At 42.9% G+C, this 25,364-nt stretch overlaps 1 pseudogene; it reads left to right on the top strand.

Annotated features, from left to right (window-relative positions):
* Positions 1-107: 107 nt before the first annotated feature.
* Positions 108-21,324, top strand: LOC103247675 (pregnancy-specific beta-1-glycoprotein 7-like; annotated as a pseudogene).
* The last annotated feature ends 4,040 nt before the right edge of the window (positions 21,325-25,364 follow it).

Raw genomic sequence — 25,364 nt, forward strand, 5'->3', positions numbered from 1 at the left:
GGCTCAGCACAGAAGGAGGAAGGACAGCACAGCTGACAGCTGTGCTCAGAAAGTTTCTGGATCCCAGGCTCATCTCCACAGAGGAGAACATGCAGGCAGCACAGGCCATGGGGCCCCTCTCAGCCCCTCCCTACACACTGCACATCACCTGGAAGGAGCTCCTGCTCACAGGTGAGGAGAGAACTTCCTGGGAGAGGACAGGAGGAGGAAGCAGAATGATTGGATGGGGTCTCCTGGAGAGGATGGGGTTCCAAAAAACAAACTAAGCCAGCACTTTGGGAGGCTGAGGTGGGCGGATCATGAGGTCAGGAGTTCAAGGGCAGTCTGCTCAACACAGTGAAGCCCAGTCTCTACAAAAAATACAAGAAATTAGCAGGTGTGGGGGTGTGCTTCTGTAATCCTAGCTACTCGGGAGTTTGAGGCAGGAGAATTGCATGAACCTGAGAGGCAGAGATTGCAGTGAGCCGAGATCGCACAACTGCATGCCAGCCTGGGTGACAGTACGGGACTCTGTCTCAAAAAAAAAAAGTAAAGAAGGCTCTGTTGGAGCCTGGATAGGGGAAAATATACCAGAGAGAGACAGGGGTCAGAACAGGAAAATCACATTGAACTGGTATTGGTAAGAGGTAGGAAAATCTCCAGTGTTCTGTTTTGCTGGTTGATCATCACTGGTCACCACATTTTGAAAAATGATAATAATAACTATTATCAGATGACACTTCAAATGAAAATATAAGCAGGGCATGAAACATTACCCTCAGCAAAAAACCTCAACAATTGGGGAAAGAAAAAAAAAAAAAAACAACAAACAAAACACCCCGGGCATGGAGGGCCCTGGGAACTCTCACATGTACAGGAGTCTACAGCCTCTCTGAAGCACTGGGGTGCAACCATGATCACAAAAGTCCCTGTCCTCACGGAACTCATGCTCTCATGGGCAGGAAGACAGACATGCAAATGATCTAGAATGTGAGGTCAGGTGTTGACCAGAGTTCCGGAGGGAGCAGAGCAGGGAAAAGTCAGAAAGGGAAGACCCAGGGTCTCTGAAGGAGGTGTCAGGAAAGAAGTCTAAGGATGCCCTGATGTGAGCAGGACCTGAGGGCAGTGTGGAGGGAGCCGTGCAGACCTCTGGGGAAGAGGATTCCAAAGAGAAAAATGCCGAGGTCAGAAGCGTTGAAGGAATGAGGGTCGTGCCACTGACCTTGACTCAGTAGGACAGTAGGACACAAACACACAATCACACACACACACAAAAGGGGCCTCTGTGTGTGTGTATGTGTGTTTGTGTGTGTCTTCAAGGCTGATGATTGAAGAGATCTTCTCAGGACCCAAGGCCCCATCTTTTCACCCCAATACATAGGTCTCAATATTGACTGATGTTCTCTCCAACTCCTAGGATTACTTTTCATCTTCTGGAACCCGCCCACCACTGCCCAAGTCACGATTGAAGCTCAGCCAACCAAAATTTACGAGGGGAAGGATGTTCTTCTACTTGTCCAGAATTTGCCCCAGAATCTTACTGGCTACGTCTGGTTCAAAGGGCAAATAATGGACCTCCACCAATTCATTACAGCGTATACGATAGACACTGAAACAATTATATTTGGGCCTGCATACAGTGGACGAGAAACAGTATATTCCAATGCATCCCTGCTGATCCAGAATGTCACCCAGAATGACACAGGATCCTACACCATAGAAATTATAAAGCGAGGTGATAAGATTAAAGGAGTAACTGGACATTTCACCTTATACCGTGAGTGATTCCACATGATCCCTGGGTGTTGGGGGGTGGGGGTCACTTCTACTTTGCACACACAGGATGGTCAGGCCTAGGCTGTGCCTGTGTCCCTCTCTGCATTATGTCCCATGTTGGCGTTTCGGCATTTAGTGCAGGACACACACAGAGGAGACAAACCTCAACAGATCAGAATTCCTTTCCTGCCTCCAGAGCCTGCAGACACTTGCTGCACAGGAAGGACAGTCTGATGGGGGAGGTGCTCAGCAGGAGGAGATCAGTCTCAGCCAAGAACCTCATGCTCTCTTCATAAACTTGACCCTGAGAAAGACCCTGGAGAACTGAGTAGGGCTTTGCCTAAGAAGCCTCCTGAGATACTCTCAGAGAAGCTCAGCCCTAGAAGCCTCAACCCCAGACCCCTGTCCCTAAATCCTTACTCCAGATAAAGCTGAGGAGCCTGTGCCACAGCTGGGTTGTGGCAGGGCTTACTGGGACCAAGGATTTACCAGCTGTCTGAGGACTGTGTCCCCTGGAGCTGCTCACTGACAGGTCTCAGCCCTCAGAGCCTCATCTGGGCAAGGACAGAGCTTTCTTCACCTGAGACTCAGAGCGGAGAGGACAGAAAGACAAGCTTTGTAGACCATCAGCCAACTGCCTTGTGAGGCTTAGGACACTCCATAGAAAGTCTAATGTCCCCAGAAGCAGAAGCAGAAGAGAGAAAATGTACCTGGCAGCAGCTTGTCCACAGGGATCTGACCTAAAGGTGCTCTCTCATGAGAGTGAATAATAATAAATGCTGTTTGTGTGAACACCTCCACTGTGCCAAGCATTAGATCCGGTGACTGTGAAGAATTTACAATTTATTCACCGATAGCTGAAAAGCCACAGTCCATTTGCCATTTAGCTCATTTGACTGAGAGAAAACTGAGGCACAGGAAGGCACAGTCACTGAACCAGAGTCACACAAACACAAAAGGCAGATCAGGGTCACATGAGGTCTGTCTGCAGTCACAGGCCCATCCTCTCCTCCACCAGAAGTGATGTCTTATTGGATTCCAAGGACCCCATAGTCATTTATTGGCTCAAATCCTCTCATCTTTGGCATCCAAACCTCAGAGGAGTGAGAGCAAATGGTCAGCTGATTGGTCTGTACTCCAGAACTAAATCACCTGCCTCAACTGTCAGAGTCAGTGCAAAAAATGTCCAGGCCTCCCCCTCAGATCTTAACCCCTATCACTGAACCTGAAATCCTGTTTCCCAAAGTGTCTATGTCACTGGCAGAACAGGATAAAGGAGAGGACCTTGTTTTCCTTCCGCACTCACACCCCGCACCAGCACAGGCCCAGTGAGAGACACACACTCAGGAGCTCTCACATAACAAATGAAGGAATTGAATGAAGAAATGAATGACCCATAACCTCTTTAGACTGTATCTTGGATGCAGAATCCTAGGAAGTTCTAGCCACACCTGTCCCTTATCCTTCAGAGGCTGACACCCATGTTTCATGCCCCCACTACCTCTTGCCCCTAAAGCACCCCACCTCATGTATAACTCTGAAGCTCTTTGGTCACTGGAGGGTTTTCAGGGCGCCCTGGTCCTGGACTGTGGAAATGAGGGCACCTGGTCCCTGGGTTCTCTGAAGTCACTGTAACCCCTGCTATTCACTGCCATGCTGTCTCTGCCTCCCTCTGCTTCTCTGGTCCCTCATCTTCCTCCCACTTCATTCTAACTAGCAAGCCCTGTCCTGCACAGTTTCTTCCTCCACCCCTAGGCCTTCCCCAGACACTCCCTCTAACTAGGCTGACTGTTCTGTTCCCTTCCTGCTAACAGTGTGGCCTGGTCCACCTCCCAGGAAATAGGAAAGACACAGAAACCACCTTGAGTTGCCACTCCTGCCAGGCTTCATCTCAAGCCAATGTCCCCAGGTCACTAAGAAAATAAGCTTCCACTGTATCCCCACCCAGGGCTCTTTCCTTTGTGAGGCTGATCTGTGGACAAGACCATGGGACAGGGATAGGCAGCTCCTCCATCCACCCTTATAGTTCCCAGACATGTTCTTCTGGCCTCCTGCACAAACAAAACCAATTTATCCTGATGGTGATTTGCAGTAAATGAAGATTTTAATGACTCCAAGTCTGGCAAACAGGAGGATGGAGGTTTATTATTACTCAAATCAGCCTCCCTAGTGGATCAGGGGTTAGAGATTTTCAAGGATAGTTTCAGGGGCACAGGACTAAAAAATGGGTACTACTGATTGTTTGGGGATGGAATCATGCGGGCGGAGGGAAATGATCTGTTTGTGCTCGAATCTGATTCTAGGTGGGGACCACGTGACTGGCTGAGCCATTAGTCATGGGTATGGATGAGGTCAGTGGGTTACCAGAATGCAAGAAATGAGAAACGTCTCAAAAGACCAATCTCAGGTTCTACAATAGTGATGTTATCTATAGGAGCAATTAGTTACAAATTTTGTAAACTCTGGTCAAATGACATTTGAGCAGTAAGGGATTATAGAAACTGTGCCTCCATTTTAGCAGAATTCAGTTCCCTCCTATAATCTTAGTCTCACGGTCTTTCACCAGTTTTGCAAAGGCAATCCCTGGCAAAATAAGGGAATTAGTTTTATGGAGAAACAATTATCATTGTTTCTTCAAAGTTAATGCATAAACTAAATTCCTCCCATGGTTAGCCTGGCCTATGTCCAGGAATGAGTGAGGACAGCCAGCCTGAGACTAGATGCCAGATGGAGTCAGCCATGCCAGTTTGCTGTCACTGTTGTAATCTTTGCACTGACTCACCAGGGTGTCAGAGGCTCGACAGTCCTGCAGTCTCCAAAGCCCCCGGGCTGATTTCACCCATTTCACTCGTGACTCCATCCTCAACCTACTATGGAGCTCACATTCCCAGTCACTTCCTAGAGATTTCTGGTTTCCTGTCAGGCATAAAGAAGCTTGAGGCTGGGCGTGGTGGCTCAAGCCTGTAATCCCAGGACTTTGGGAGGCCGAGACGGGTGGATCACGAGGTCAGGAGATGGAGATCATCCTGGCTAACACAGTGAAACCCCGTCTCTACTAAAAATACAAAAAACTAGCCGGGCGAGGTGGCGGGCGCCTGTAGTCCCAGCTACTCGGGAGGCTGAGGAAGGAGCATGGCGTAAACCCGGGAGGCGGAGCTTTAGTGAGCTGGGATCTGGCCACTGCACTCCAGCCTGGGAGACAGAGTGGGACTCCGTCTCAAAAAGAAAAAAAAAAAAGAAGCTTGAAATTTGTCACTCGCTTCTAACAGTAAGTAAAAAGCTGAACAATCTCAAAAGTCAACAACTCGTTAAAATCCCTCAGAGATGGCCAGGCACAGTGGCTCACGCCTGTAATCCCAGCATTTTGGGAGTTTGAGGCGAGCGGATCACAAGGTCAAGAGATCGAGACCATCCCTGCTAACACGGTGAAACCCCGTCTCTACTAAAAATACAAAGAAATTAGCCAGGCGTGGTGTCAGGCGCCTGTAGTCACAGCTCCTCGGGAGGCTGAGGCAGAAGAATGGCGTGAACCAGGGATGCGGAGCTTGCAGTTAGCCAAGATCATGCCAGTGCACTGCAACCTGGGCAGCAGAGCGGGACTCCGTCTCAGAAAAAAAAACAACAAAAAGTGCTGTTAGAGAAATGAAGAATGCTTTTGATGCTTACTGGTAGACTCCACACAGCTGAGGAAAGAATCCCTAGCTTGAGGATGTGTCGATAGAAACCTCCAAAAGTGAAACAGGAAAGTTCAAAAAGAGTGGGGGAAAAAAGTGGAACAACATATTCTACTTCATATTCAACATTTTGCATTGACTATAGCAATTTTTAAACTTTGTAGTTGCGGGACAACTACCAAGGCTGTAACATACAGGTAATGGGAATACTGGTAGTTTCGGGGACCTGTTGCAGGTGGCCAGGTGGGTTTAGTGCCTGTATCTGGTCATTTTGGTGCCTGTGCCACATACAACTGTTTCCTCATGATGATGCCATTTTCATAAGGTGGGGTTCTTCGTGTTGGGGACACATGAGCCATTGGCGTCTCACTTAGACTCTTCCTAATTCACACAAACTGAAACTCAAGTTGTATTTCCTGAGGTTAAGAGAAAATGAAGAAAGCATTTCACATACCTGTTCTGGGCTCCTCCCCATTTTTCCTAACTCTGCACAGAAATTAGAAACAGGGAGTTCCTTCTATATTTACTACCATAACACACATCACTTCTTTTAATTCGGCATCATTCCTCCCTTTATGTAATTGACACACTGACCAGTTCTGTCCTTTTAACGGGACTCTCTCTACTTAAGGACTTGGTAATTTCAAATCACGGTTGGTATCTTTCTTTGAGCGTAATGTGATCCTGCTGGAATTCACCCCACACCTAAACCTTAATTGGGTATCAAGAGAAATACTACTACCAGCAATTCATCTTAGATGTTTGGACCATCCGTAAAAATTTCCACTTATGACAACATTTTAATGTTTCCTTCAAAAGTGTTTTTGTTTTTGTTTTTGTTTTTTTTGTTACTAGAGTCAGAACATAACATGAGGTCTAAACTCCAGAGAACTTTTTTAGGAAAATTACAGTATTACAAATTGAGCATCCCAAATCTGCAAATTCAAAATCTGAAATGCTCCAAAATCCAACACTTCTGACCACTGATGTGATGCTAAAAAGAAGTGCTCACTGGAGCATTTTGGATTTCAAATTTTTCAGATGTGGGATGCTAACCCAGTACATCTACTGCAAATATTCCAAAATAAAAAAAAGTTAGAATTCCAAAACACTTGGTTTTAAGCTTTCTGCATAAGGAACACTTTATCTGCATGAACTATAGACATGAAGCTGTACAGGAGATCTCTAGAACATCCTCAACCTGCCTAACTGAAACCACACAACCATGGAACAATGCCCTATTCCCCTGACCACAGCTCCTGGAAATTACTATTCTACTCTCTGATTCAGTCTGGAATCTGCTGAAATGAGGTACATAGAGTAGTCAAATTCATAGAATCAGAGAGTAGAATGTCTAATGAGAGAAAGCATCTGCAAGACTTCTTCCCAAATATTGGTCTAATAGCCACCAAACACATAGGGTCCATGAGGGCCAGACTTCCATCATCAGTTCATGTTCGCCCTTTCCACCAGTTAGTTCTGCATTTGCAAAAATCCCCATGTATTTCTAGAAAGATCCACATGGTGCTCACCTGCCTTCTACAGGGGGAAGGGAACATCATGGACACAGAACAGGGAACATGGTCTTGGTCCAAAGCTATGAACTCTTGCCTGTCCCCTTCACTCTTTGTAGGTCATTCCTTGGACTCTGCTCTATCTTCAGCGGTCACTGGCTCAAGTCAGTCACTATGAGACAGCTGAGAAAACTGCCCCACCTTGTGGCTCCACTGCCTGATGACTGAACTGACCTCCAGGCTTGACTCTGGTCTGCCCTGTGTTATTTCTGCTGAATTACCCAGTCCAGGCCAGGCTTCCCAGTACCCAAAGGGTTTAAGGACAATGGGAAGTTCCATCATCCATCTCTAGGATGTCCTTGAAAGGGAAGCTGCAGAGAAAACATACCTTGGGGACAAAGTAAGACTGAAACTAAGAAGATTCCAGCACTGCATGCTCCAGGTGAGGACCACAGGGTGGGCCAGGCAGGCAGTTGGAGAGGGAGAGACTCAGAGAGGCACCAGGGGCTGTGACTGCTGGTCATGTGTCTTTCCATGACCCAATGCTGCTGCTCAATTCTCACTTGAGAAAGTCTGTGCTTCTCCCACATAAAACAGGCAGCCTCACAATCTCTGAGCCCTCAGATTGCTATGCATCACTCTTGTAACACACACACCTGCCATGGGCTTTTAGGGACTTGGTTGGGTTGAGAGGTGAGAAATGCCATCTCTGATTGAAAAATGTCTTTGGAGGAATCAAAGGTGCCACACAGGACAATCTTCTCTCTGTTATCTCCACAGTGGAGACTCCCAAGCCCTCCATCTCCAGCAGCAACTTAAACCCCAGGGAGGCCACGGAGACTGTCATCTTATCCTGTGATCCTGACACTCAGGATGTAAGCTACCTGTGGTGGATAAATGGTCAGAGCCTCCCTATCAGTCGCAAGTTGCAGCTGTCCGAAAACAACAGGACCCTCGTTCTATTTAATGTCACAAAGGATACTGCAGGACCCTATTAATGTGAAATGAAGAACCCAGTGAGTTCCAGCCACAGTGACCCAGTCACCCTGAATCTCCTCTGTGAGTATCTTCTAATTCTCTGTGAGCCAGGCTGCCATCCCAAATACACATGGCCAGAGACCAGGCCTCCCAGTCCCTCTCAGGTGCAACCCAGTCCCTCTCAGGTGCAAGTACAGAGACCTTTACCCCTGGATATCAAAGCTGACCATGTCTACTAAGAGTAGGCTTTGGCTTGATCACCAATGGGAGAGAAGAGGCTGCTCCTGTCATAGGAGACTCAGGGTCCACAGCTTATGATGGGAAAAACAGGTGAATGTCTCAGGCTCCAGATCAGTGAACACAGCAGGGATTTGGCTGGGAGTTCAGTGTTGTGACTTAGGTCACAGGGTCACTGTGGCCCTTCCACAGACCAGGATTTTCCCTTCCCTCTGACAACATCAACTGTACCTTTATTCTCTTTGCTCCAGATGGCCTGGATGCCCCCACCATTTCTTCTTCGTACACCTATTAGCACACAGGGGAAGTCCCAAGCTCTCCTGCCTCACAGACTCTCACCCACTGGCAGAGCATTCTTGGTTGACTGATGGGAAGTTCCAGCAATCAGCACAAGTGTTCTTTATCCCCCAGATCACTAAAACATACAGGGGTCTATGTCTGTTTCATCCATAACTCAGTCGCTGGTGGGACAAATCTCATAATCAAAAGGATCGTAGTTCCTTGTAAGTGGATCCCTGGAGCACTGGCAATATGTTTTCCAGTGAATTCTATCTGGCTATTAGGGAAGAGCCACCTGCCCTCTGCTAAGGGAGAGGGAAAATCAAAATCCCAGGACAGGGAATATGTTTCTGCTTCAAAACCACCATCTTTTGCCTGTCCCCTTGACTCTTTCTAGATCATTCTTTAGACTACACACTGACAGTGAACAATCTGAAAGGAAATTAAGAAAAGAATTTCAATTCACTTTAACATCAAAAGGAATAAAATATTTTGGAATAAGTTTAACCAAAAAGATCAAAGGATTATGCCCTGATAACTCCAAAACATTACTGAAAGAAATTAAAGATGACATCAATATATGGAAAGACATTTCATTTTCACGGATTGGAAAAATCAATATTGTTAGGATGACAATACTACCCAAAGTGAGCTGCAGATTCAATGCAACCCCTACCAGAATCCCAGTAACATTTTTTGCAGAATTACCAAAATCTGTATTAAATCTGACCTGGCAGGCTCTTATTAATGATGGCCACAACAGAGTCACTGAGAAAAAGATGCAACCATGAAAAGTTGGAAAGTTTTGATGACATAGAAAGTAGCAATCAGCCTCTCTCACATCCCAAAGCCCTCAAAAATATAGGAGTGCAGCTTGGCCAGTATGGAACTGACCAAAAACTAATTACCAAGCTAGAAACATGATGAGAGGAAAAAAAAGGGCAAGAATGTATTTGGGCCTATCACCTTCCACTTTGGCGTACCAATCTGACGTTGAAAAGAAATGCTCACTAGAACATTTTAGATTTTGAATCCTTCAGATTTGGGATGCTAAACCAGTAAGTATATGACAAAGAGTTCAGAATCAAGAAATGTCAAAAATCCAACACACTTGTTGTCTTAAGTCTTTTGCATAAGAAATACTCAATCTGTGTGAACTGTAGGCATCGAGCTGTACAGCAGATCTCTAGAACCTCCCTGTCTTGCATAACTGAAACCACACACCCATGGACAACTTCTGATTCTCCCCACCCCCAGTTCCTGGCAAGCAGCAGTCTCTTCTCAGATTCACTCTGGAATCCACTTACATGATGTCCCTAGAGTAGTCAAACCCATGGAATCAGAGAGTAGAGGGTCCAATGAAAGAGAATATTCAAAACTTCTCCCCAAATTTGTCTCATATCCATCAAACACACATGGTCCATGAGGACCAGATTTCCAGCACTTCATTCCCACCCTTTCCACCAGTGCGTTCTGCATTTGCAAATGTCGACATGTGTTTCTGGAAGGATCCACATAGTCCTTACCTGTCCTCTGCAGAAGGAGAGGAAACTTAAAGAACCCAAAACAGGGAACATGGTTCTGCTCCCAAGCCACCAGCTCTTCCCTGTCCCCTTTACTCTTTCTAGATCATTTCCTGCACTCTGCTCTATCTTTGGAGGTCACTGGCTCAAGTAAGTCATCATGAAACACCTGCAGAAAACTGCCCCACCTTGTGCCTCCACTGCCTGATGACTGAACTGACCTCCAGGCTTGACTCTGGTCTCCCCTGTCTTATTTCTGCTGAAACATCCAGTCCCAGGCCAGGCTGCTCAGTATCTTCAGGGTTTCAGGACAATGGGAAGTCCCATTATTACTCATCTCTAGAATATCCTTGGAAATGGAAACTGCAGAGAAATCACATCTTGGGGGGCAGAGTAGGATGGAATTTGGAAGGGGCCCAGCAGTTGCACATTCCAGGTAAGGAACCCAAGGTGAGCCAGCCAGTCAGCTGATTAGAGAAGGACTTGGAGGGGTACCTGGGCCTGTGACTCCCACTGATGTATCTGTCCGTGACCCAACTGCTGCTCAATTCACACTTGAGAAAGTCTGTGCTTCCCTAAGACAGAGCAGGCGGCCTCACAGTCTTTGAGCCTTTATATCATCATGCATCTGTCTAATGACACATGCACCAGCTGTTGACTTTCAAGGACTCAGGAGGGCTGACAGGTGGGAGATGCCAACTCTGATTGAAGGATGCCTGTGGAGGAATCAAAGGTGCCACACCGGACAATCTTCTCTCTGCTGTCCACACAGCAGAGCTGTGCAAGTCCTACATCACCAGCAACATCAACCCCATGGAGAATAAGAACGCTGTAGCCTTAACTTGTGAACCTAAGACTCAGGGCTACACCTTCATGTGGTGGGTAAATGGTCAGAGCCTCCCGGTCAGTCCCAGGCTAAAGCAACCCGGTAAAAACAGGATCCTCATTCTACCCAATGTCACAAGAAATGACACAGGAACCTATGAATGTGAAATATGGGACGGAGTTGCTAGCATCTGCAGTGACCCAGTCACCCTGGATGTCCTCTGTATCTTTGTTTCCTCTCTGGGTCAGGCCACCAGCTTAAATCCAAACTACCAGAGACCAGACATCTCAGTCTGTCTCAGGTCCACTTACAGACAATTTTATTTCTGGACACCCGAGTGGGACATGACTCCTTGCCCTGGAAAACCTGGGTAGGCACAGCCTTAACCAAGAATATAAGGGAAGGGATGCTCTTGTCATGGGAGACTTGGGGTCTACAGCCTGTGATGGGAGAAACAGGTGAATACCTCAGGCCTTGGCTCAGTGAACACAGAAGGGGTTTGGCTGGGACTTGAGGGTGTGTCTTGGCTCAGGGGGACACTGTGTCAATTTAAGAGACCAGGAGCATCCCCTTCCCTTAGACGACATCACCTGTGGCTTTATTCCCTTTACTCCAGATGGTCCAGACATCCCCAGCATTTTCCCTTCACGGACCGACTACCGTTCAGGACAAAACCTCTACTTGTACTGCCTCACGGACTCTAATCCACCGGCAGAGTATACTTGGACGATAAATGGGAGATTTCTGCAATCAGGACCAAGGATCTATATCCCCCAAATTACTACAAAGCATAGCGGGCTCTATCGTTGCTCTGTTCGTAACTCAGCCACTGGCAGCGAATGTTCTACATTCAAGACGATCAGAGTCTCAGGTAAGTAGATCCCTGCATCATTGTCAACAGGGTTTTAGGTGGAGTCTATCTGGTTTTCAGAGAAGAGTCAGGAAAACATTTTTATTCCCAGTCTGTGTCCCATGGGCAGAAGCAAATCCTAAATTCTCCTTTTGAACCCTCCTAAATTGTCTCTACAGACTCTCTTCTCCTTATTTTCCTGTTTTCTCATGGCTGACTTTGTGTCCAGTCTGACAAGGGTAGGGAGGGGGCTTTGTCAGCCCTGAGCCCTCTGTTGGAAGAGGCTTCACAGAGGGACAAGAAGGAGAGTCCTCAAGGTCACGTTGCTTCTCGCTGTCATCAACACATCCCTTTCTGCCACGTCTTTGTTTCCTTTTACCTACTCCATGAGCTACAAGGAACATCTGAGGCTTTGAAACAAGCTCACATTTTTCCCCCAAATGAGAGGAGGAAGCCCCTTGGATGAGGGAGGAGCAGCTCAGACTGCTGCCTTCTCTGCTCTGGGCTTCTCTGGTGACTGGCCCTGCCTGACTCCACCTGGGGTGAGACCAGCATGTGTGGAGAAAAAGCCCTGGTGGACTGTCCTGAATTCGGCTAAATCGAGCTGCCAGTTGAAGTGAAGCCTAGGCTGCAGGGAAATAAGAAGAGAGGGAGCCTCGGGGAAGACTCTTGAGCTGTGTCCTGGCTCTGAAGTCACCGGCTGTATGAGGCTGTGGGCACTGCATGTGGGACACAACACAGAGGACAGTGAGTGATGCACACTTGAATAAATAGGGAGATTCACCTCTGGGACTCTGCATAGCAGGAAAGGGGCAATGAAAAAAGTGTGTATGTATAGAGTGTAAGACTACCAGGACACTTTATATATATCTAATATAAGACTTATCATTAACTATTTCTACGTATGCAATTTAGTGTTGTGTAACTGTCACACTATCCATTTCCAGAACTTTTTCCTTTTACCATATTAAACCTCTATACCCTATAAACAGTAACTCTCACTTCTTCTCCCCCTATCCCTTAGCACATACCATTCTACTTTCTGTCTCTATGTAACTGGCTATTCTATCTTTTATAAATGGAATTATAGAATAATTATCGTTTCGTGTCTGGCTTATTTCAGTTAGCATGATGTCTTCAAGGTTCATCCACTTTGCACGGGGTATAGGAATTTTATTCCTTGTTAAGGTTGAATAACATTTCGATGTATAGATATACCTCATTTGCCTACCTACTTATCTTTCCATGGACTTTTCTGTTGTTTCCATTTTTTGGCTATTGTAAGTAATGCTTCTCTGAACATCAATGTGCAAATATTTGTTCAAATTTCCTTCCATTCTATAGGCAGTATGTCCAGAAGTGGAATTGCTGGGTCGAATGGTAATTTATTGTTTAATTTTTTGAGAAACAGCCACACCACTTTTTACAGTGGCTATAACATTTCCCATTCCCATCAGCAATGCACTAGAGCTCCAATTTTTCCATCTATTTGAAAACACTTGTTGTTTTGTGTTGCTGTCATTGTTGTTTATCAAAGACATCCTAAAGTGTGTGAGGTGGTGTCACATTGTGGTTTTGATTTGCATATCTCTATGTATTCATGACGCTGAGGAACTCTGCATGGGCTTATTGGATATTTGCATATCTTCTTTGGAGAAAACTCTATTTTAATCATTTGTTCATTTTTTAATTGGGTTTCTGGATGTTTGCTGTTGTTTACTTGTAGTTTTTCATGTATTCTGGAAATTAATTTCTTTTCACACTCATAATTTGCAATTATTTTTCTCATTTCATAGGTTGCCTTTTTACTTTCTTGATAATGTTCTTCAATATATAAAAGATTTTGATTTTTATGAAGTCCAATTTATCCATTTTATTTGTTGCCTATGCTTTTGTTGCTACAACCAATAAATCATTGTGAAATCCAGTATCGTGAAGCTTTTCTCCTATGTTTTCTTCTAAGAGTTGTATAGATTTTGCTCTTACATTTAGATCTTTGATCTATTGTGGGTTAATTTTTGTATATGGTGTTAGGTAAAGGTTCCACTCATTCTTGCCCTTGGATATCCAGCTTTCCCAATATCATTTGGTGAGAACACTGTCCTTTCCCCATTGAACGATCTTGGCACAGTCGATGAAAATCATTTGGCCATATGTGTAAGTATTTCTTTCTGGGCTCTCTGTTCTATCTCATTAATTTCTATGTCCTCCTTTATGCCAGTACCACACTGTATTGGTTACTGGGGCTTTGTAGTAAATGCTGAGATCAGGAAGTGTGAGTCCTCCAGCCTCATTGTTCCTCTTCAAAGTTGTTTGTCTATTTAGAGTCATGAGATTTAATATAAATTTTAGGACGGATTTTTCTTTTAGTGTAAAAATGTCACTGAGATTCTGAAGGAGTTGTATTGAATCTGCAGCTCGCTTTGGGTAGCATTGTCCTCCTAACAATAGTGAGTCTTCTAATTCATGAAAACAAAATGTCTTTCATTTTATTGATGTCATCATTAAGCAATATTTTATGGATTTCAGGTATAATCATTTCACCTCTTTGGTTAAATTTATTCCTAAATATTTTATTCTCTTTGATATTAATACAAATTAAATTGTTTTCCTTTTTTTATTGTTATTGTACTTTAAGTTCTAGGGTACATGTGCATAACGTGCAGGTTTGTTACATATGTATACTTGTGCCATGTTGGTGTGCTGCACCCATCAACTCGTCGGCACCCATCGACTTGTCATTTACATCAGGTATAACTCCCAGTGCAATCCCTCCCCCCTCCCCCCTCCCCATGATAGGCCCCAGTGTGTGACGTTCCCCTTCCCGAGTCCAAGTGATCTCATTGTTCAGTTCCCACCTATGAGTGAGAACATGCGGTGTTTGGTTTTCTGTTCTTGTGATACTTTGCTGAGAATGATGGTTTCCAGCTGCATCCATGTCCCTACAAAGGACATAAACCCATCCATTTTTATGGCTGCATAGTATTCCATAGTGTATATGTGCCACATTTTCTTAATCCAGTCTATCACTGATGGACATTTGGGTTGATTCCAAGTCTTTGCTACTGTGAATAGTGCCACAATAAACATACGTGTGCATGTGTCTTTATAGCAGCATGATTTATAATCCTTTGGGTATCTACCCAGTAGTTGGATGGGTGGGTCATATGGTACTTCTAGTTCTAGATCCTTGAGGAATCATCATACTGTTTTCCATAATGGTTGAAGTAGTTTACAATCCCACCAACAGTGTAAAAGTGTTCCTATTTCTCCACATCCTCTCCAACACCTGTTGTTTCCTGACTTTTTAATGACTGCCATTCTAACTGGTGTGAGATGGTATCTCATTGTGGTTTTGATTTGCATTTCTCTGATGGCCAGTGATGATCAGCATTTTTTCATGTGTCTGTTGGCTGTATGAATGTCTTCTTTTGAGAAATGTCTGTTCATATCCTTTGCCCACTTTTTGATGGTTTTTTTTTTTTCTTGTAAATTTGTTTGAGTTCTTTGTAGGTTCTGGATATTAGCCCTTTGTCAGATGAGTAGATTGCAAAAATTTTCTCCCATTCTGTAGGTTGCCTGTTCACTCTGATGGTAGTTTCTTTTGCTATGCAGAAGCTCTTTAGTTTAATGAGATCCCATTTGTCAATTTTGGCTTTTGTTGCCTCTGCTTTTGGTGTTTTAGACATGAAGTCCTTGCCCTTGCCTATGTCCTGAATGGTATTACCTAGGTTTTCTTCTAGGGTTTTTATGGTATTAGGTCTAACATTTAAGTCTCTAATCTATCTTGAATTAATTTTTGTATAAGGAGTAAGGAAAGGATCCAGATTCAGCTTTCTACTTACGGCTAGCCAATTTTCCCAGCACCACTTAGTAAATAGGGAATCCTTTCCCCATTTCTTGTTTTTCTCAGGTTTGTCAAAGATCAGATGGCTATAGATGTGTGGTATTATTTCTGAGGGCTCTGTTCTGTTCCATTGGTCTATATCTCTGTTTTGGTACCAGTACCATGCTGTTTTGGTTACTGTAGCCTTGTAGTATAGTTTGAAGTCAGGTAGCATGATGCCTCCAGCTTTGTTCTTTTGACTTAGGATTGTCTTGGCAATGCGGGCTCCTTTTTGGTTCCATATGAACTTTAAAGCAGTTTTTTCCAATTCTGTGAAGAAAGTCATTGGTAGCTTGATGGGGATGGCATTGAATCTATAAATTACCTTGGGCAATATGGCCATTTTTAAGATATTGATTCTTCCTATCCATTAGCATGGTATGTTCTTCCATTTGTGTCCTCTTTTATTTCACTGAGCAGTGGTTTGTATTTCTCCTTGAAGAGGTCCTTTACATCCCTTGTAAGTTAGATTCCTAGGTATTTTATCCTCTTTGAAGCAATTGTGAATGGAAGTTCATTCATGATTTGGCTATCTATTTGTCCATAACTGGTGTATAAGAATGCTTGTGATTTTTGCACATTGATTTTGTATCCTGAGACTTTGCTGAAGTTTCTTATCAGCTTAAGGAGATTTTGGGCTGAGACAACGGGGTTTTCTAAATATACAATCATGTCATCTGCAAACAGGGACAATTTGACTTCTTCTTTTCCTAACTGAATACCCTTTATTTCTTTCTCTTGCCTGATTGCCCTAGCCAGAACTTCCAACACTATGTTGAGTAAGAGTGGTGAGAGAGGGCATCCCTGTCTTGTGCCAGTTTTCAAAGGGAATTTTTCCAGTTTTTGCCCATGCAGTATGATATTGGCTGTGGGTTTATCATAAATAGCTCTTATTATTTTGAAATATGTTCCATCAATACCGAATTTATTGAGAGTTTTTAGCATGAAAGGCTGTTGAATTTTGTCAAAAGCCTTTTCTGCATCTGTTGAGATAATCATGTGGTTTTGGTCTTCGGTTCTGTTTATATGCTGGATTACGTTTATTGATTTGCGTATGTTGAACCAGCCTTGCATCTCAGGGATGAAGCCCACTTGATCTTGGTGGATAAGCTTTTTGATGGGCTGCTGGATCTGGTTTGCTAGTATTTTATTGAGGATTTTTGCATCGATGTTCTTCAGGGATATTGGTCTAAAATTCTTTTTTTGTTGTGTCTCTGCCAGGCTTTGGTATCTGGATGATGTTGGCCTCCTAAAATGAGTTAGGGAGGATCCCCTCTTTTTCTATTGATTGGAATAGTTTCAGAAGGAATGGTACCAGCTCCTCCTTGTACCTCTGGTAGAATTCAGCTGTGAATCCATCTGGTCCTGGACTTTTTTTGGTGGGTAGGCTATTAATTATTGCCTCAATTTCAGAGCCTGCTGTTGGTCTATTCAGGAATTCAGCTTCTTCCTGGTTTAGTCTTGGAAGAGTGTAAATGTCCAGGAAATTATCCAATTCTTCTAGATTTTCTAGTTTATTTGCATAGAGGTATTTATAATATTCTCTGATGGTAGTTTGTATTTCTGTGAGGTCGGTAATGATAATCCCTTTATCATTTTTCATTGCACCTATTTGATTCTTCTCTCTTTTCTTCTTTATTAGTCTTGCTAGCGGTCTATCAATTTTGTTGATCTTTTCAAAAAACCAACTCCTGGATTCATTGATTTTTTGGAGGGCTTTTTGTGTCTCTATCTCCTTCAGTTCTGCTCTGATCTTACTTATTTCTTGCCTTCTGCTAGCTTTCGAATGTGTTTGCTCTTGTTTCTCTAGCTCTTTTAATTGTGATGTTAGAGTGTCAATTTTAGATCTTTCCAGTTTTCTCTTGTGGGCATTTAGTGCTCTAAATTTCCCTCTACACACTGCTTCAAATGTGTCCCAGAGATTCTGGTATGTTGTATCTTTGTTCTCATTGGTTTCAAAGAACATCTTTATTTCTTCTTTCATTTCCTTATGAACCCAGTAGTCATTCAGGAGCAGGTTATTCAGTTTCCATATAGTTGAGCGGTTTTGGTTGAGTTTCTTAGTCCTGAGTTCTAGTTTGATTGCACTGTGGTCTGAGAGACATTTTGTCATAATTTCTGTTTTTGTACATTTGCTGAGGAGTGCTTTACTTCCAACTATGTGGTCAATTTTGGAATAAGTGTGATGTGGTGCTGAGTAGAATGTATATTCTGTTGATTTGGGGTGGAGAGTTCTGTAGATGTCTATTAGGCCTGCTTGCTGCAGAGATGAGTTCAATTTCTGGATATCCTTGTTAACTTTCTGTCTCGTTGATCTGTGTAATGTTGACAGTGGGGTGTTGAAGTCTCTCATTATTATTGTATGGGAGTCTAAGTCTCTTTGTAAGTCTCTAAGGACTTGCTTTCTGAATCTGGGTGATCCTGTATTGGGTGCATATATATTTAGGATAGTTAGCTCTTCCTGTTGAATTGATCCCTTTACCATTATGTAGTGGCCTTCTTTGTCTCTTTTGATCTTTGATGGTTTAAACTCTGTTTTATCAGAGACTAGTATTGCAACCCCTGCTTTTTTTTGTTCTCCATTTGCTTGGTAGATCTTCCTCCATCCCTTTATTTTGAGCCTATGTATGTCTCTGCATGTGAGATGGGTCTCCTGAATGTGGCAAACTGATGGGTCTTAACTCTTTATCCAGTTTGCCAGTCTGTGTCTTTTAATTGGAGCATTTAGTCCATTTACATTTAAGGTTAATATTGTTATGTGTGAACTTGATCCTGCTATTATGATATTAACTGGTTATTTTGCTCGTTAATTGATGCAGTTTCTTCCTAGCCTCGATGGTCTTTACATTTTGGCATGTTTTTGCAATGGCTGGTACTGGTTGTTCCTTTCCATGTTTAGTGCTTCCTTCAGGGTCTCTTGTAAGGCAGGCCTGGTGGTGACAAAATCTCTAAGCATTTGCTTATCTGTAAAGGATTTTATTTCCCCTTCACTTATGAAACTTAGTTTGGCTGGATATGAAATTCTGGGTTTAAAATTCTTTTCTTTAAGAATGTTGAATATTGGCCCCCACTCTCTTCTGGCTTGTAGAGTTTCTGCTGAGAGATCTGCTGTTAGTCTTTTGGGCTTCCCTTTGTGGGTAACCCGGCCTTTCTCTCTGGCTGCCCTTAAGATTTTTTCCTTCATTTCAACTTTGGTGAATCTGACAATTATGTGTCTTGGAGTTGCTCTTCTCGAGGAGTATCATTGTGGCGTTCTCTGTATTTCCTGAATTTGAATGTTGGCCTGCCCTACTAGGTTGGGGAAGTTCTCCTGGATGATATCCTGAAGACTGTTTTCCAACTTGGTTCCATTTTCCCCCTCACTTTCAGGCACCCCAATCAGACGTAGATTTGGTCTTTTTACATAATCCCATACTTCTTGCAGGCTTTGTTCATTTCTTTTTCTTCTTTTTTCTTTAGATTTCTCTTCTTGCTTCATTTCATTCATTTGATCCTCAATCACTGATACTCTTTCTTCCAGTTGATCGAGTCAGTTACTGAAGCTTGTGCATTTGTCACGTATTTCTTGTGTCATGGTTTTCATCTCTGTCAGTTCGTTTATGGCCTTCTCTGCATTAATTATTCTAGTTATCAATTCTTCCATTCTTTTTTCAAGATTTTTAGTTTGTTTGTGCTGGGTACGTAATTCCTCCTTTAGCTCTGAGAAGTTTGATGGACTGGAGACTTCTTCTCTCATATCGTCAAAGTCATTCTCCATCCAGCTTTGATCCGTTGCTGGCCATGAGCTGCGTTCCTTTGCAGGGGGAGATGCACTCTTATGTTTTGAATTTCCAGCTTTTCTGCCCTGCTTTTCCCCCATCTTTGTGGTTTTATCTGCCTCTTGTCTTTGATGATGGTGACATGCTGATGGGGTTTTGGTGTGGGTGTCCTTCCTGTTTGTTAGTTTTCCTTCTAGCAGTCAGGACCCTCAGCTGTAGGTCTGTTGGAGATTGCTTGATGTCCACTCCAGACTCTATTTGCCTGGGTATCAGCAGCAGAGGCTGCAGAAGATAGAATATTGTTGAACAGCGAGTGTACCTGTCTGATTCTTGCTTTGGAAGCTTCCTCTCAGGGGTGTACTCCACCGTGTGAGGTGTGGGGTGTAGGTCTGCCCCTAGTGGGGGATGTCTCCCAGGTAGGCTACTCAGAGGTTAGGGACCCACTTGAGCAGGCAGTCTGTCTGTTCTCAGATCTCAACGTCCATGTTGGGAGATCCACTGCTCTCTTCAAAGCTGTCAGACAGAGTCATTTGCATCTGCAGAGGTTTCAGCTGCTTCTTTTTGTTGTTGTTGTTGTTTAGCTGTGCCCTGTCCCCAGAGGTGGAGTCTACAGAGACAGGCAGGACTCCTTGAGCTGCTGTGAGTTCCACCCAGTTCGAGGTTCCTAGCGGCTTTGTTTACCTACTTGAGCCTCAGCAATGGCGGGCAGCCCTCCCCCAGCCTGGCTGCTGCCTTGCCGGTAGATCACAGACTGCTGTACTAGCAATGAGGGAGGCACTGTGGGTGTGGGACCCTCCCGGCCAGGTGTGGGGTATAATCTGCTGGTGTGCCTGTTTGCTAAGATCCTTGGTAAAGCGCAGTAGTGGTTGGGAGTTACCCGATTTTCCAGGTGTTGTGTGTCTAACTTCCCCTGGCTAGGAAAAGGGATTCCCTTCCTCTTTGCGCTTCCCAGGTGAGGTGATGCCTCGCCCTGCTTCAGTTCTCGCTGGATGGGCTGCAGCAGCTGACCAGCACCGATTGTCCCGCACTCCCTAGTGAGATGAACCCAGTACCTCAGTTGAAAATGCAGAAATCACCTGTCTTCTGTGTCACTCGCGCTGGGAGTTTGAGACTGGAGCTGTTCCTATTTGGCCATCTTGCTGTGCCCCCCTAAATTGTTTTTCTTAATTTCCCTTCAGATTGTTCATGGTTAGTGTATTGAAATACGACTGATGTTTGAACGTTGATTTTGTATTGTGCAACATTACTGAATTCATTTATTAATTCTAATAGGTTTGTTCCATCTTTAGGATTTTCTACATATAAGTTCAAGTTATCTGCAAACAGAAATAATTTTACTCCTTTCTTCCCATTTGAATGTCTTTTTAAAAACCTTGCCTAATTTTTCTGACAAGACCTTTCAATACTACATTGAATAGAAGTGTCAAAAGCAGCATCCTTGTGTTGTTTCTGCTCATACAGGGAAAGCTATCAGTATTTCTCCACACAGTATGATGTTAGCATTGGGTTTTCCCCATATTACCTTTATGTTGAGGTGGTTTCCTTCCATTCTTAGTTAGAATGCTTTTATTATGAAAAAATACTGAATTTCATCAAATGCTTTTACTGATTCAATCTTATTACTAATTATAGTTCTATTCATATTTTTGTATTTTTCTAGGAATTTATCTATTTCATCTAGGTTATCCAATTTATTGGCATACAATTATTTACAGTACTTTCATAATCATTATTTTATTAGAATTGGTAGTAATCACTTCATTTTCTTTTTTCCTTTTTCTTTATTTTTTTAAGAGAGAGAGACAGGCTCTCACTTTGTAGGCCAGCCCAGGCTGAAATACAGTGGCGTGATTATGGCTTACTGCAGCCTCAACCTCCTGGGCTCAAGCAATTCTTCTTCTTCAGCCTCCCAAGATACTTGGACTACAGATGCATGCCACCATGCCCAGCTAATTGGTTTTAAAATTTTTTTGTAGACGGAGGGTTTCCCCAGGTTACCTATGCTGGTCCAAACACCTGGCCTCAAGAAACCCTCCCATTGTGACCTTCCAAAATGCTAGGATTAAAAGATGACCCACCATGCTTGGACTCCATTTTCATTTCTGATTTTAGTAATTTTAATCTTCTCTCTTTTTTTCTTAGTCAGTCTAGTTAATGGTCGTCAATTTTGTTGATTTTACTTTGAAGAATCAACTTTGGTTTCATTAATTTCCTCTATTCTTCTTCCATTCTCCATTTTATTTTTATGCACTCTAATCCATATTGTGTCCTTCAATCACTGTACTTGGGTTTAGTTTGTTCTTCTTTCATATCCTGAAGTAGGAGAGAGCTTGCTTCATACCATTCTTTAAAGGTTTCATGTAGTCAATGAAACAAGATGCCACACACAGACGAACCAATGTCAGCTGCTATATTACTACCATCATCATTAGCCTTGAGGTCAAATAGTCCTAGAATCAAATCTCAGATCCACCTATTACTAGCCATATGACACCAGGAGAGATTTTACACTACTCTAAGCTTGTGTCTTTTCATTGGCAAAATGGAAATAATGTCTACCTGACAGGGTTACTGTGTGAATTAAATGAGGTACAGGTAAAGTATTTAGCACAGGACCTGGCACATAGGACGTGCCACTCAACAGTACCTATTTCCATATATCTATAGAAAAAGAGGTACCACATAAAACACTAGGACATGGTTACTGACTACTTGTGGGAGAGAAAGGAAAAAAGCTAAGTGCAAAGAAACAAGAGTGGTATGTTACTTTTTACCAACTGAGATGCATCCCAGTTGGGATTGGGCATATGAGATAATTTATCATGGAAGACACCTGTGAGGGAATGTTGGGCAGACATGAAGGTAGTATGGGAGAACCCACAGACCACTATGCAAAGCTGACTCCTGTGAAGAAGAAAGAGAAAGAAGTTTTAGGTATCAATGCAGTTCTAAGAGAGTTTTTGGAAGGCTGATGGGGAGTCCTCCAACCAGTCACCCATTAAAGTTAAAGAGAGCCTGAGAGAACTAGGCTTGCTTTCACACCCTTGCTGGAAGCCTGTGGGAAGGAAGCTTTCTGTGCAAAGGAGGTGGTGAATTTGAAATGCACTGACCTGGGCCTTCTGTCAATCAGGTCCCTGCCAGGGAGACCTGGCAGGGTCTGATTCATGGCTGCCAAAACAGAGACACTGAGAAAAAGATGCAACCATGAAAAGGTGGGAAGGTCTAAAGTTCTAATGACATAGATAATAGCAATCAGCCTTTCTCACATCTGAAAGTTTTCTGAAATATCTGAGTGCAGTAGAGAATTGACAGAGGACTGATCACCAACCTAGAAACGTGGTTAGAGGGGAAAAGAACTGCAAGAATATAATCATCTCCCATCAACTTTCCAACAGAAATAATGTATTCCTTGAAGAAACAATTATAGAGTACCTCATGTTACATGCTTGTTCCTGAGGCTCCCCCCTGTAAAATAACATCACCTCCATTCCTTCTTTTCTTTTCTTTCCATGACAGCTCATTCAGTAATAGGACGTCCATCCTGGCCTTAATCTGATATAGCAGCTGTGATGTCATTTCTGTATTTCGGGAAAACTGGCAGGTATGATGGCCTTTTCTCTTGTCCCATTGCCTGAAGGGCTAACTGCCATGCTTGGGAGAGGGAGAAAACTTATTTGCCTGTATCTGGGACTGGATCTCCACCTTCCTCCACCAATCTCCTGCTTCTCATCACTAATTCCTGCAGTTCCCTTTCTCCCAGGGCTTTATGCTCCCTGTACCCCACTGTCTTTTAGACATAATTATCTCCAGCCTCTGCTCATTCAAATGAGAAACACAATTTCACATTGTGAAACCCTCTTCATTATTTTTCACATCTCTCAATAGTGTAATTCTCTCCATTCCCATAAAGCTCAACCACTTCTCAAAGTGTTGTTTGACTTCTTGTCTCCAGACTTTGAAACCTTCCTTGCATAGGACTGCCTCATTACCTTTCTAAAATCTAGTTAATTCACTTAATCAGGAATCTCCAGGCATCTACACTAGCCTATTTGGTAAGTTCACATTTTTTTCTATTTACTAATCCTTCTCACTTCCTTTACCTCTACTTCCTAGTATAATTCCTCTATCCTAATTAGAACTGTCTTCCTACACATCTCTGCCCTTTCAGCCACATAGACATAATACTCTTAGTTCCAATGCTATGTCTAAAAACAGGGAGAACTCCCCTCCACTATCTGCACTACAGACTTAACCACACCCTTCATCACAAGTAATCTCTGACCTCGTGCAGAACAAAGACTTTAGGATTAGCCTGTGAACCTGAGACTCAGAACAAAACCTATGAGTTATTGAAACCTTTACCTGATGACCAATTCACGTGTTCCAAAAAGATACAGAAATGAAGAAGGCAAGGTCCTTATCCCAGGAGATATAAAGCCTAAGATAGGAAATGAGATCTGAAAATAATCATGATACCAAAATAGAAAAAAAGTGAAGGCCACAAGAAATCAGAGAAATCTGATGGGAAATATAGCTACACATTGGAATCACTGGAAAACATTTTTAAAAGTGGATGCTCAAGCCCCATGTATTAGTTCCAGTTTAAAGATCTGGTGAGGGACCCAGGCACCGGTAATTTTTAAGTCTTCCCTGACACTACAAACATGTAAAGAGGATGGAGAACTCTTGTTGTAATAGGTAGAAATTAAAACTAAATCAATGATTTTCAGGTAGAAGTACCTGATATTACTTCTAAAGGAATTACTTAAAAGTAATTAAAAAGGAATTACTTCTAAAGGAATTAGTTAAAAAGTAATTAAAAATACTTAAAAAGGAATTACCTAAGGACCTTTTTCAATGTACATAAGACTATACTTTTCGGCCCTAATTATTAATGGGCTACACGAAGAACTCAGTGATCCAGTTGGGAAACAGAAGCTGAATGGAAAAGCCACCTTATTTGATGTGTTATAATATATATAAAGCATGTTCAAATGAGTGATAAGTGATGCTAAACCTTCTCTAAATAATATTTAAGGGAATGTTAATAATATGAATATTCTAGACTGGGCGCGGTGGCTCATGCCTGTAATCCCAGCACTTTGGGAGGCCGAGACGGCAGATCATGAGGTCAGGAGATCGAGACCATCCTGGCTAACATGGTGAAACCCCAGCTCTTCTAAATATACAAAAACAAAATTAGCCAGGCGTAGTGGCAGGGGTTTGTAGTCCCAGCTACTCCGGAGGCTGGGGCAGGAAATGGCGTGAACCTGGGAGTCGGAGCTTGCAGTGAGCAGACATCGTGCCACTGCACTCCAGCCTGGGTGACAGGGCGAGACTCCATCTCAAAAAAATAAAAATAAAAATGAAAAAATTTTAAAAAATTAGTATTCTAAAAACCATATGAAATTTCTGGAAATCGAATATGTTATCAGTCACAGTGTCATATGCCGCAGAAGTAACTAGGTTTCTATGTGAGCTGTGTCTTTACCATAATCAACCTAATAAAAACCTCATTAGATTTTTAACCGTAGCCATTTTAAATCTTTGTCATTCCCAGACAGTTGCTTTGATTCTTCCTTGAAGTATTTGTAATCAGCTACAGTCCAAAATTGCTTTTTCTTTGAGGAAATATATGAGAAAGACTCTGAGAACGACTCTTGAATACAAGTTTCTGATAACTTCAAGATCATACCACTGGACTCTCTGAGAACTTTCAAACTTTTAATGAACAGTCTGATATGTTCATGAAATTCATGACAAAGAAGAAATAAAACTTCAGTTTTATTGGACTAAATAATCAAAAGGATAATGTTTTCATAATTTTTTATTTGAGAATGTGCTGATTCTTTGAATGTTTTAATCTCCAGATTTGTGAACTTTCTCTTTTAAGCTATTTATACTTTACAGCAATTTGGTAAAGTATACTTTTGTAAACAAAAATGGAAACATTTGCTTTTGCTCCGAATCTGAGTGCCCCAGAATTGGGAAACTATTCATGAGTATTCACATGTTTATGGTAATAAAGTTTTTTGCACAAGTTCAGTAAGAATCTACTCTCTTTATAAGAGGACACATTTGAAA

Source organism: Chlorocebus sabaeus, chromosome 6 (genome assembly GCF_047675955.1).
Source record: "Chlorocebus sabaeus isolate Y175 chromosome 6, mChlSab1.0.hap1, whole genome shotgun sequence".
In the NCBI taxonomy this organism is placed as follows: domain Eukaryota; kingdom Metazoa; phylum Chordata; class Mammalia; order Primates; family Cercopithecidae; genus Chlorocebus; species Chlorocebus sabaeus.